Source organism: Choloepus didactylus, chromosome 3 (genome assembly GCF_015220235.1).
Source record: "Choloepus didactylus isolate mChoDid1 chromosome 3, mChoDid1.pri, whole genome shotgun sequence".
Taxonomy (NCBI): Eukaryota; Metazoa; Chordata; class Mammalia; order Pilosa; family Megalonychidae; genus Choloepus; species Choloepus didactylus.
In genome coordinates this window covers 54,310,713-54,324,861 of record NC_051309.1, presented here as the reverse complement: position 1 = coordinate 54,324,861, position 14,149 = coordinate 54,310,713, and the positions used below count along the sequence as shown (strand labels likewise).

At 39.2% G+C, this 14,149-nt stretch overlaps 1 protein-coding gene and 1 pseudogene across 1 annotated transcript in view; one reads left to right on the top strand and one right to left on the bottom strand.

Annotated features, from left to right (window-relative positions):
• The window catches only part of USP46 (ubiquitin specific peptidase 46), an 85,459-nt gene that overhangs the window by 18,509 nt on the left and 52,801 nt on the right, over positions 1-14,149 (top strand). The gene's annotated exons all lie outside the window — the stretch shown is intronic.
• Positions 6,495-7,066, bottom strand: LOC119529404 (annotated as a pseudogene).

The following is a 14,149-nucleotide window of genomic DNA, read 5'->3' as shown; positions in this document are numbered from 1 at the left end:
GGACAAAGGGATGTGATCCACAAGATTTTCACAATCACACTGTCACCTTTTAGAAGCTACATTGTTATACAGTAGTCTTCAAGAGTCAAGTCTACTGCAACACCCCCTTTTTTTATTACTAAACTTAATAGCTATAAAATTACTCTATCCATTTGTTACATGTGTTTCAGTTTCTGCACTTAGCTCATGGCAGACTGTTCACACTTTGAATAATGGTGCTATCAAGGACCCCTTACTCATCTCTTTTCTCCCATTGCTACCCGATTTTGGGTTGGGAGGAAGGATCACAGACTTTTAAAGTATTTGTTTCACAGTAAGTCCATTTCGGGATGTTTTGGTTGTATTAGATTAAAATATCCCTTATGGTGCAGTCCTGCTCCCCAGGGCAGGAGTGCCAGGCAGTCACATTCAGGCACGTTAGCCCCTGCAGTCCCCAGCACGCTATTAGGTGGGGATCCTGGTGTCGCTGTTTTCACTGATGAAGTCCCTGCACTTGAGCTTGAGTTTGAGAGAGAGGGAGAAACCTGTTAATCACCTATAAAATCATCCTATTAGTAACAATTGGGCCCTACTTTGGTGCTTTGCCCGGATTCCGTGTCAGCCGTGCCGCCTTTGGGAATCCATAGGACGTGTGCTTCTGGGTGAGGTAGGGGGCGGATCCCTGAGGAGGAATCTTGGTGACTTTGTGGAACATGGGACTGGGAATGGGGTTCCTGCTTCTGCCTCACTGGGTCCAGTGACTGTGGGTGAACATTTTATCCTTCTCCACCATCGGCCAGGAAACAGGCCTGGCCCAATGTTCTTTGTTCTTTTGCTTTTGAACTGAAGTTTTACCTTTGCCTGTGAGGAATTCATTGGGCTCTCTCTAAATGTATTGTGAGTTGTTTTACAAACTAAAGCCTCTGGCTATTCTTTAATGTTTCTTCTATGATGAGTTGGCATCATTATAAAGTCACATATCCCTGGGTCATCTTTCTTGAGTAGGAGATGCTTTTTGTTTCTGTATGTTATGAACTAGAGGTTATTTAAAAGATGTTGTGTGGGAGTGTGTGTTTCAGAGTTCTTTTTTCCTATCCAGTATCATACTAGGCATGGAAATGACATGAGGATGCCTTTACCTGCTATCTTGTTGGTGGCTGGCACCCCAGGGAAGCCTGGAGAGTCAGGGCATGCTGGACAAAAGCTTTTTGGACCAGGAGATGGGGTTGTAGCATAACAGTACTAAGATTGCTATTCAAGACTGATCTCTACCCTGGTGTCTGCCCCATCTGTGCTAACTCTTGACCCTGGCAAGTGCTTAACCTCCATAAACCTCATCTTCCTCACCTGTAAAATGGGAGCAGTGATTCTGTGTTAGTGATTTATCCGGGAGGGAGAGTTATACCCAGTGTTTTGTGTGGGATAGAAGCTACATTGTGACTTGCCTGCCAACTATGCGGGACGGGCATCAGTAGCCATCTGAGTGCTGTGCACTTGGAGGTCAGCTAACACATGACAGCCAGCACCCCAAGTGGTCATTGTTTTAGTTCTGGCTGCCAAAGCAAATAAATAACCATGAATGGGTTGGCTTAACAGTGGGAATTTATTAGCTCATGGCTTTGAGGACAAGTCCAAATCAAGGTGTCATCAAGGTGATGTTTTCTTCCTGGAGATTGGCGTTCTGGGGCTGGCTGCTGGTGATCCTGGGCTCCTCTGTCACATGGCAATGCACGTGGCGGCCTCTCCTGACCTCTCCCTTCTCCAGGTTCTGTTGACCTTCAGCTTCTTCCTTCCTGTGGCTTTTCTCTCTTTGTGCCTGAATTTCATTCTACTATAAAGGATTCCAGTAATAAGATTAAGACCCATCCTAATTGAAGTAACCTCATCAAATGATCCTACTTACAGGAATGGATTAGGTTAAGAACATGTTTTTTCCTAGGGTACATATGGTTCTAAACCACCACAGTCATGTTCAGAAACAGTCCTGGATATCTTCCCGGTTCCTACATCTGCAGCTAAGAAATTACTAAAAATGTGAATGAAAAGTTTATTGCTGTGACTTGTGGGTCAAGAGCTCGTACTCCAGACGTGAGTGGCCAAGGCTTGAGTCCTGGCTGGAGAAGCTTGTCCAGTTTCTTTCTACCTTCAGTTTCTTCATGTGTAGAATGAAGATGATAAGAATACTCTGCCTCAGGTTGGTGGGCGAGATTAAATGAATAGATAGGTGTAAAGTTCTCTGAACAATGAGTGCACATACTACTTCCCCTTCCTGTTTCCTACATTTATTCAATTAACACATTTATGGAGTGTCTTTTGTATTTCAGACACTCTACTAAGTGCTAGCTAGTCTTTTGGACATAGTCCCTGCCCTCATGGAGCTAATGATCCAGGGTAGGGGTCGCCAAGCTTTCCTGTAAAGGGCTAGATAGTAAATATTTTAGGTTTTGTAGACTATAAGTTCACTGTCACAACTACTCACCTCTGCTGTTGTAGCATGAAGGTGGTTACACTATGTAAGGATTGTGGCTGTGTCACAATAAAACTTTATTTAAAAAAGGAATTGGCAGGCTGGATTTGGCCCTGTGGTCTAGTGCGAAGACAGAGATTAAATAATAATAAATAAATATGTCACTACAAATTGCAAACACTGCTGTGAAGGAAATATAAAGGATTCAGTGAGAGAGGTCAGGAAAGGCTCCTTTGAAGAAGTGACATTCAAGACAAATGGTGAGTAGGAGGTAGCCAGAGGAGGAGAGAGGGAAAGAGTTTTCCAGGCAGAGGGGATAGCTCTAAGGGGCAGGAGACTGAGCCTCTTAAATAATCTCCATATGCATTTCTATCTTTTACAGGCACAACAGATACCCTGCAGCTTTCTTTGGATTAAAAAAAAAAAATTCCCTATATATGTGTATGTAATTCATGCCAGTTCTCCCTACCCTCCATCCCCTTTCCCCAACAATCCCAAAACTGAGACGTGAGCTATATTAACACATTTTGGTCTTGTATAGTTCTAGTAGGTTCTCTCTCTCTCTCTTTTTTTTTAAGGTTTTTTTTTTTTTTTTTTTTTTTTTTTGGTGTGGTGGAATTTTTATTAGAGAAGTTAAAAGTTTACCAAAAAGTCATACAGAAAATAAATATAGTTCTCATAAAACCCCCCTCACCCAGTTTTCCCTAATGTTAACTCTTTGCATTCGTGTGGTAACTTTATTACAACTGATGAAACAATGTTATTATAATTATGTTATTACTATAATCCATAGATTACAGTAGGGTTCACTGTGTTGTACACTCTTGTGTTTGTTTTTAAAATTTATTCAAAAACATATATACAACCTAAAATTTCCCCTTTTAATCACATTCAGATTTATAATTCAGTGATGTTAATTGTATTCACAATTTTGTGCAACCATCACACCATCTATTACCGAAACTTTTCCATCATCCCAAACAGAAACTTGGCACCAATTAAGCATTAACTCCCCATTCCCTACTCCAACCCGGTCTGTGGAAACCTGTATTCTAGTTCCCAGCTCTACAAATTTGCTTCTTCTAATTAATTTGTGTCAGTGAGATAATACAATATTTGTCTTTTTGAGTCTGGCTTATTTTACTCAACATAAGGTCTCCAAGGTTCATCTATGTTGCAGGTATCAGAACTTCAACCCTTTTTAAAGTTGAATAATATTCCATCCATTAATGGACACTTCGATTGCTCTATCTTTTAGTAATTGTGAATAATGCCATTATGAACATCATTATGCAAATATCTGCTTGAGTCCCTGCTTTCAGTTCTTTTGAGTATATATCTAGAAGGGGGATTGCCAGTTCATATGGTAATTCTACACTTAACTTTCTGAGGAACTGCCACACTGTTTTCCATAGTGCCTGCACCATTTTACACTCCCACCAGCGTCCTCTGCAATGCTTCTGTTTCTCCACATCCTTTCCAGTGCTTCTATTTTTTTTTTTTTTAAATAGTAACCATTCTAGTGGATATAAAATGGTATCTCATTGTGGTTTTGATTTGCATTTTCCTAATGGCTCAGATGTTGAGCATCTTTTCCTGTGCTTTTCGGCCATTTGTATATATTTTTTGGAGAGATGTCTGTTCAAGTCTTATCCCCATTTTAAAATTGGTTGTCTTTTTTGTTGCTGAGTTGTAGGATTTCTTTTTATATTCCAGAAATGAAATCTTTATTGGATATGTGGTTTCCAAATATTTTCTTCAATTCTATAGGTTGTCTTTTTACTTGAAGTCTCCTGCTATTAATGTAGAACTGTCTAATTCTCCCTTCACATCTGTGAATATTTGCCTCATATATTTTAGGTCTTTGCTGTTAGGTGCAGATATCTTTATAATTGCTATGTCTCCTTGTTGAATTTGCCCCTTTATCAGTATATAGTGTCTTTCTTTGTCCTTTATAACAGTTTTTGACATAAAATGTATTTTATCTGATATTAGTACAGCTACCCCAGCTTTCTTTTGTTTACTACTACATGAAATATTTTATCCATCCTTTCACTTTAAATCTATTTGTGCCTTTGAATTTAAGGTGAGTCTTTTGTAAACAGCATATAATTGGGTCATACTTTTTTTTTTTTTTTTCTTAAATTCATTCTGCCAATCTCTTTCTTTTGGCCAGAGAGTTTTCTCCATTTACATTTAAAGTAACTACTGATAATGCGAACTTTCTTCTGCAGTTTTTCTATTTTGTCTTTGTAAGTCTTATATATTTTTGTACCAATTTTTCCATTAATGCCTACTTTCATATTTATTTGATGTTTTCATAGCGTAACATTTGGAATTCCCTTCTCATATTCTTTATACATTTTTCAGAAATTTTTTTGTGGTTACCATGGGATTTAAATTTAACATCCAGAATCTATACCAGTCACCCTTGATTTGATCCCAACTTAACTTCAATAGCATACACAAACACTGTTACTTTATCCTTCTGTCCCCCTCTTTTTGTTGTGCTTTTTACAGATAGATCTTTATATGTTGTATGTCCATACCCCAAATTTATCATTACTTTTTATGCATTTGCATTTGAGAACCTGAAAGAAGTAAAAAGTGGTGTTACATACCAAGAAATAAATACAGTAGTACTGGCATTTTATAGTTATCCATACGTTACCTTTACTGGAGGTCTTTATTACTTTATGCTGCTTTGATCCACTGCCGAGTGTCCTTCTTTTTCACTTGGAAAACTCCCTTTAGCATTGCTTGTAGAGTAGTTCTAGTGGTGACGACCTCCCTCAGGTTTTGTTTATCTGGGAATGTCTTAATCTCTTCCTTGTTTTTGAAATACAGCCTTACTGGCTATAAAATTCTTGGTTGGCAGTTGTTTTCTTTCAGCACTTTAAATAAATAATTCCATTGTTTTCTCACCTCTATGGTTTCTGATGAGAAATCAGCACTTAATATTATTGAGATTCCCTTGTACATAACATGTCGCTTTTCTCATGCATTATTCAGAGCTCTTCTTTATCCTTGGCATGTGACAATTTGATTAGTATGTGTCCGTGCGTGGTTTTCTTTGAGTTTATTGAGATTTGTTGGGCTTTTTGAATGTGCATATTCATGTCTTTTGCTAAATTTGGGAAATTTTCTGCCATTATTTATTTGAATATTCCTTCTGTCCCTTTCACTCTTTGTTCTCCTGCAGGGACTCCCATTATGTGGATATTGGTATGCCTGATGTTGTCCCACAGGTCTCTTAGGCTCTGTTCACCTTTTATCATTCTTTTTTCTTTCTGTTACTCCACCTGTATCCTTTCTATAGTTTCTCTTTAGTTCATTGACTCTTCTGCCTCAATTGGCTGTTGAAGCCCTCTAGGGAATTTTTCATTTCTGTTATTGTGGTCTTCACCTCCTGTATTTCTGTTTGGTTCTTTTTAAAAATTTCTGCCTCTTTCTTTACTGAGATTCTCATAGTGTTCATGCATCACTTTCCTGATATCCTTTAGTCCTTTCTTCATGTTTTCCTCTATCTCCGTGAGCACATGAAGATCATTTTTTAAAAGTCTTTGTCTGGTATGTCCAAAGTCTGGTTTTCTTCATTGATGGTTTCTGAATTTTAATCTTATTTTTTGGATGGACCATCATTTCCTGTTTCTTTGTTTGTCTTGTAACCTTTTGTTGCACACTGTACATTTTAATAGTTTAATGTTTTGATTCAGGGATTTAGTCCCTAAGCTGTGTGTTTCTTAAATTCATATCCAGCTAGTGATAAGACAGAGATTTCCTTGAGTGCCAGGAACTAACAAAAAAAACAAGCCAATACAAAAAAACACCTTTTACAGTCTTTACACATTGGATCTGTGTTGACTGGTGTTCTCTTTCAGAGTTTAGCCCTCCAAGATTAGCCTGAGGTGACAGTGAAGTACAGGGTTTTTTCCATCTTTTCTGAGCCTGAGTCTTTCTTTTTTTTAATAGATTAATTTTACTGCATCTTTAAAATCACAGTAGGTCTGGCATCTTGTTGTTTGCATTGCTGCACAACTCTTAGATCTTATTCACTAGCCTGCTGAACTGTTCCTTTTTCAGAGACATAGATCCTATCCCCAAATTTCCTTATATCCTTGTTTTCAATTGCTGTGGCTTGCTAAATCAAAGCAGCTGAATTTGATACAAGTTCACTGTCATTTCCTTCATGAATTAACTCATCTTTCTGGGCCTGAGATACTGAACAAGCAACACCTGGCCTCATCTGAACCCTGCGGATGTATTTTTCACTCAAGTTTTGGATTTTAACCAGAGATCCACTCTCCTGAATAGCAACATTGATGGGGAAGTGAACAGACATGGACCTTATCTTGTAACGGAAGTCCAGGGTAACACCCTCGATCATGTTCTGAACATGACCACAGATAGTGAGAACTTAGCCACCTCCTTTCTGTCTCCCCACCATTTATCATCCCGAAGCCTCTTCTTCTTCCCAAGTAAACTGATTTCTACATTGATATGATTGAAGTCCCTCTGCAGGGTTCCTCAGGGGCCCTTTACAGTAACTGTGTGTCCCTTCAGCATGATGTTGACATTTTCTGGAATGTCGACAGTCTGGTTGCTGAGAATGGTGTTCATTCTCACAGTAGATACAGCAGAGAGCTGAGCCTGAGTCTTGTCCTGGGATTGTGCTCTTTGTGGCCATAGGAGTTCCTACTTCAAGGAAACAGAATTTCCCCTCTACTCCCTATGAAGTATATTCTTCCTGCCTGCTCCAGGCTGCTCTGTTATATGTTGTAAAACCAGTAATCCTATCCCCCAGGCTACTTTGACTTAATTGTTTTTTATACTACTTTAGCTGTCTGCAAGCTGCTTCTGTTTGGAGGGCAAGTTCTGGGAGGGAAAGCCTGAGATGAGTTTCCTGGTTCAGTCTTTCAGGCTGCCACCTGATGGGTTGGCACCCCAGGACAGGGCCAGGGGCCCACAGTGGGGGCAGAGATTGGCTCCGCACATGCCTGGGTGGGGTGGGGAGGGGGCAACAAGGGTGCCATGAGCTTCTCCTACCATTTTTAAAGCTGCATTTTATTGATTTGGCACTTGCTCAGTTACTGCAACTAACTTTTTCCAGAATTTTGAGGAAGAATGGGTCTGCCAGTTTTTGCTAGTAGCTCAAAGATTCTTTGGGGGAATGGACCATGGGGTGTCTTACATGCCAGCATTGTGGTCACCTGGAAGTCCTGTCTCTCTCTTGTTTCGTTACTTTTGTTATGTTATTGTCAGCATCTATCCAAAAATTTAGAGGTTAGGGAATAAGATTGCACATGATTCCATTGTTAGCTGTAAAGTGGTTCACTCTTTGTAACTTATTTTTTGCATTTATGCTGTTTCCTTTTTATGTCTTAAAAATTAATACTATTTTCTTTTCATATTTGGCTAGATGAAGAGTCACAGCCCTGAAACCATTTGGAAAACTATCTATTTTCTTTTTGACTAACCTTGATTCATAACTTCAATTTTAAGTTTCCTTATTTTGTTTATGCTGTTTAAATCCTTAGATTGCAATACCCTGTGGAAATTTCAAAGAAAAGGACATGTGTGTTTTCAGTCTAGAATGTTTTGAGGGGTTTCTCAGAAGTTGGAGTTTGCTGGTATGATCCCTCCAGTTACTTCAGCCCTTCAACATCTGCAGTTCTTTGGTTCCAAGGAGGTTCTGCCTCCATAGGAGGCAATACTGTGTAGTGATTGGGGGCACACACTGCAGAGCCAACTTGAAAGATGTTACCCTGTCTGTGCCTCAGAGTTATAATCTGTAAAATGAGGACAATAAGGGTATCCACCTCATAGGGTTAGTGTGAGGATTAAAATGAGTACAATGCACTTAAAGTGAAAAATGACTGAACACAGTAAATGCTCTTTATCTGTTTTCTATTACTACTATTAGTTATATCTGAGGAACTTGAAATCTTGAGATCTGGCAGGCAGCTCCTGACTCATCTTCAGACCTCGGGCTGCATCACTTCATTTTTGCCCGACTTGCTCCATAAGGCAATAGGGATGACCTTTGTCATCAGAAATCTGGGAAGACTAGTCCTCTTGAAGATCAGTCCTTTGTGTACTTTGAAAACATACTTAAGTGAAGTAGACTTTTGAACATAGACCTAAAAATGTGGTTTAGCAAGAACCTTCACCACCCGTTATATATTTTAATTCACTTGTTATTAATGACTTATTCCCTCGATACTTAGAGCTCCTTATATATTATTTTTGGCAGTTCTTGTGTTCCTTCTCTCCCTTCTTCAAACTTGAAAGAGAGGCAGCATTTCCTAAAAGACCTTTTCTGGCTTCTGTGTTTTGGTTTTAGGCTCCCTTTCCCCCATGTTATGGCATTGTTCTCATTGGTTTTCATTTTATCTTATTTTTATATTAATTTTTTTCTCTTTGGTTTTTACAGACCTTGTAATGCCATTATTCTTCTTATTTTCTCCTTCTGGGCATGGGTCTATCTCTCTTTTTTCCCTGCTGAAGGAAGAAATTTTAACTTGTTTTCCTTACAGTTGCTTTAAAAAGAAATTCCATTCTATACCCATATTATGCATCTATGATTCATCCTTCCTGGGTTTTTGTTATTGTTGTTGTTTGTTTTGTGTTTTTATAGCACTCCTCAGTAGTCACAGAATTGCTTTCAGAGGTGCTTTGAAGAGCTAACATTACAGTCTTCTTGTTGGAACTGGGCCCAGCCCGTATTCTATTTTTAATAAAGTTGGATTCATTGTTTTTCAGAGTCCCATTATTTTTACTGATGGAAATAAGAATTCTATGTTTCTTATACTTCTGGACCTTGTGATTTACCCCTATAGACAAGTTCTTTGTTCAGCATCTGGTCATATAACAATTATTTTTCAGTGCCTCCCATTTTCCTTTTATTCCTTTGTGCTAGGTGCTAGCAATACAAGTACAGTCTCTTGGGTTTGAAATGTACTTTACAATTTACACTGTGCTGGTAACATTCCTAGTTTTGCTTGATTCTCTCCACCACCCTGAGGAACAGGCAGCATGCATATTAGCAGTCCCACCTCTCTGCCAGGAAACTAAGGCCAAGAGGGGTGAAGTGACTGAAATCAAAGGCAAATTTATATTGGTGAGAAAAAAGAATGGCTATGTACAACTCTGAGGTGTGTGCTGAGGGCCTTAGATAACTGGTCTGCAGGGTTTTAGTTTACAAATTTTTATTAAAATTTTAATGACATAAATAACATATGCTCATAGTAAAAAATTTCAAACAATTGAGAAAATAAAAAGAAAAGCCCTCCTTTGTGATCTCCCCATTTGCCAACCCTTCTCCCCGGATACTAATGACCTCTGTTAATAATTTCTTAAGTATTCCTTCAGGAATTTCCAGTAGAATATAGGTGCTTGAATGTAGTGGCCTGCTCTGTTCTGTTTACCATTTGTCTCAAGGTGTAGAATGGTGCCGGGCACAAAACAGGGGCCCGGTGTCTGTTGACTGCATGAATGACATTTCGTATTGGCTTATACACATTGCTAATCTATAACCTACTTTTACTCTATGACTGCATTGTGAACACTTTTCCATAGCAGTATCTATAGAATAACTTGATTATTTTTAAAATAGGCACATGGTATTCCAACATATGGATTATTACAATTATTTAGCCAGTTCAGGATATTTCTGATTTTTTTGTTACAAATCTTGCTGTGAGGGCCCTTTGAGCCACTGACTGCTAATCATTTCCATTTCTCTAAGAGAAGTTTTAGCTGGACATGGCTGCACAAGTAACAACCACGTTTTGCCAAGCTCCCTGACAGCTGAGTGTGGCTGTGTGACTGGATTAGATCTTTAAAAGGGGAGGAGCAGTCTCTCCCCTTCTTTTCTCTTCCCTGCTGGGGGCAGACGTTATTTGATGGCAGGAGCTGGAGTAGCCATCTTGGTTTCAGAGATAGACACTGGCTTTTGAGAATGGCAGTGCGAGATAAAAGCAGCCCGAGTCCCGTCCACTGTGGAGCCTCTGTATCAGTCCTGCACTGCTTCCTCTGAACGTCTGCACGAAGGAGAGAAATCAACTTCCAACTTGTTTATGCCATGCTTATGTTATTTGGGTCTTATCTTTTTGCACCTGTGTGAGTATATATGTAGAATAAATTGCTTAAAGTAGAATTGCAGGGCTGAAGGATATGCTTATTTAAAATTTTGATTGATACTGTCTTATTGACCTACAATTAGAACAGTGCCTGGTATATAGTAAGCACTCACTTATCATGTCTATGTCTTTTTATTGTGGAGAGAGTTCCTTTTAACATGTTTAATTCCGAAATCTGTGAAAGATTCACACAAATGCATGTTATGGATGGAAAACACTAGCATGTTAAGCAAGAGTTTGGTTTCATGTGTCAACATCAGTGACAAAACCTCCACTTTCTGTATCCACAAGAAATATTTCCTAGGGTTTATGTTTATAAAAGGGAAGGGGGTTGGGAAGTGGTGGAGGGTACCACTTTTGCCTCATTTTCCAGTTGATAGGGAGAGCACATACAACTGTGTTCAAATTATTATGCACATGGAAGCTTTAGACAGTCCTAATAACCATCCCTGTCCATCTATGTATCCATGCAACCAACCATCCACCCATCTAACCAACCATCCACCCATTCATCCAACCAACCATCCATCCTTTCTTCTAACAGATAATGCAGGCCAACTATATACTAGCCACTGAGAATACAGATTTGAGCAGATCAGATACAGTCTTTGTTCTCATGAGTTATGAGTTTTAGGAGATAGGACAGATAAAGAATTACATAAATAACAGTTGGAGTAACTACTATAAGGGAGACAGACATACAGGACACTATTAGTTGGGGGGTGGGGTACATTAATTTCCTATTGCTGCTGTAACAAATCACCACAATCTCTGTGGCTTAAAACAATACAAACTTATTATCTTATAGTTCTGGAAGTCCAGAGTTCTAAAATTGAGGTGTTGGCAGGTTTACATTTCACCTGAAGTTTCCAGGAGACAATCTATTTCCTTGCCTTTTCCCTTTCTAGAGGCTGTCCACATTCCTTGGCTTGTGGCCCATTACTTCATCTTCAAAGCAGCATCTTCTAATTGCTTTCTTTCTCTTTAACCTCTTCCATCATCACATCTCCTCCCTGTCTCTGAAACTTGTGTCCCTCATATAACGACCCTTGTGATTACATTGGCCCACCTGTATAATCCTGCATCATCTTCCATTTCAAGTTCCCTAATGTAATGACACTCACAAAGTCCCTTTTGCCATATAAGGTAACATACAGGTTCTGGGGGTTAGGATATGGGCACCACTGGAAGGCCATTATCCTGCCTTAACCTAGGTGATAGTTGTTTTTTTTTTTTTTTTTTTAGTAAGAAATTTTATTTTGAGATAAATTCAAACTTATAGGAACAGTTGCAAAAACAGTACAAACCCCATACACAGAATTCCAGCATACCCCAACCCCCCTCCCCCGATACCCCAATCCACCACCTTTAACATCCTGTCACACCACCATTTCTTTCTTTCTTTTCCTCCCTTCCTCCCTCCCTCCCTATCATCCATCATCTATTGCTGTGTCTTCTGAACATATGAGAGCAAGCTGCACACATCCTTGAAAAAACAATATAATTCACATATACATTTCCCAAGAACAAGAATATTCTTTTATGCAATCCCATTAAATGCAGCTAAGAAGTTCAAGAAATTCAATCTTGATAGAAAGCTTACATTCTATAGTTCCTTCTTTTTTTTTTTTCCTTATGTCCCATCTGTGTCCCTTTGAGCCTCCTGTCCTCCATCCTCAGATCCCATCCAGGATCATCCTTGGCATTCAATTGTCACCTATTTAGACTGTCTTTTTTTTTTTTTTTTTTTTTTTAAAATTGTGGAAACATATATACAGACTAAATCTTCCCATTCCACCCCCTCCCTATCATTCCATTAGTGGGATTAATCACATTTAGAATGTTGCAATGCTATCACCTTCCCACCATTCCTTTCTAGAAGTTTCCCTTCACCCCAAACAGAAACCCTACACTCATTTCTTAACTCCCCATTGCCCGTTCCCTCACTTCTCGGAACCCCTACTCTACTTTTCATCTCTATGGTCATATTCTCTGATACTTTCTTTGTGTTTACTGTGGGGGTTAAATTTAACCTCTTAAATCTATAACAATCTTGTTTTTCTTTGATACCAACTTAACTTCAATATGACACATAAACTATGTTCCTATACTCCATCATTCCCCCACTTTTATGTAGTTCTTGTCAAAAATTACATATTTTACATTGAGTCCAAAACCACTGATTTATCATTACAGTTTATGTATTTTAGATCCTGTAGGAAGTAAACAGTGGAGGTAAATAGTGAGGTGTCTGGGATGAAGATAAAGAGTTGGAAATGTCTGGCATGGAGCAGCTAATTGAAGCCATGTAAGTGGTATTGCCTGGGTCGTAGAGAGAGGCTGAGAAAGGAGGAGGAGGCCCTAGGACAGTGTCCTGAGAAAGCTAACAGTCTAAAAATGCCCCTTGGAGTTTGCAGTGTTTGGAGGTCATCAGCGAAGTAATAGAGGCAGAATCCAGAATGGGCTGTTTTGAGAAGATATTTGGAGATGAGGAAATAAGAGACATGACTTAAAGAATTTTAATTATGGAAAGCTTCATATTGTAATAGTATCTTAGTGCTGCTGTAACAAATTGCCATAATAGCTTGAACAATATGAATTTATTCCAGAAGTCAGAAGTTCAAAATGGGTTTCACTGGGTATTTTAGTTTCCTATTCCACTCAAGCAAATTCCATGAAATGAGTGAGCTTCAGCAGTGGGAATTTATTAGCTTATGGTTTTGCAGCTAAAAGAAAGTCCAAATCAAGGCATCGTCCAGGCAATGCTTTCTTCCCAAAGACGGTGGTATCTTCGGCAATCCTTGACTGCTCTGTCACATGGCAAGGCATGTGGTGGCATCCCCTGGTCTCTCCCTTCTCTTCTGGGTTTCATTGATTCCAGACTCTTGCTTCCTGTGGACTTCTCTCTCCTTCTCTGAATTTCACTCTGTTTATAAAGGACTCCAGTAATAGGATTAATACCCATCCTGACTGACGTGGGCTATACCTTAACTGAAGTAACTTCATCAAAAGACCCTACTTAAAATCAGTTCACACTCACAGGGATGGATTAAATGTAAGAATATTTTTGGGGGGGGTACATGCAGCATCCAACCACCCCACTGGGCTGAAACCACGGTGTGAGCAGGGCAGTGTCCCTTCTGGAGCCTCTAGGGAAGTCTGTTTCCTTGCCTTTTCCAGTTTTGGGGGCTGTCCGCATTTCTTGGCTTGTGGACCTTTCCTCCATATTCCAAGCTAGCAGAGTCAAGTTGAATCCTTCTCTCATTGCATTGCTCTGATCTACTCTTTTCGCTTTAGTTTTCTTTTAACGACCCTTATGATTACATTGGTCCCACCTAGATAATCCAGGATAATCTCCCTATTTTAAGGTCAGCTGATTAGCAACCTTAATTCCATCTGCAACCTAAATTTCCCTTTGCCATGTAAGGTAACATAGTCACAGGTTCTGGGAGGACATCTTTGGGGAATCATTATTCTGCCTGCCAAACATATATATATATACACACACACATATATATGTGTGTGTGTGTATATATATGTATATAATGTGTATGTGTGTGTG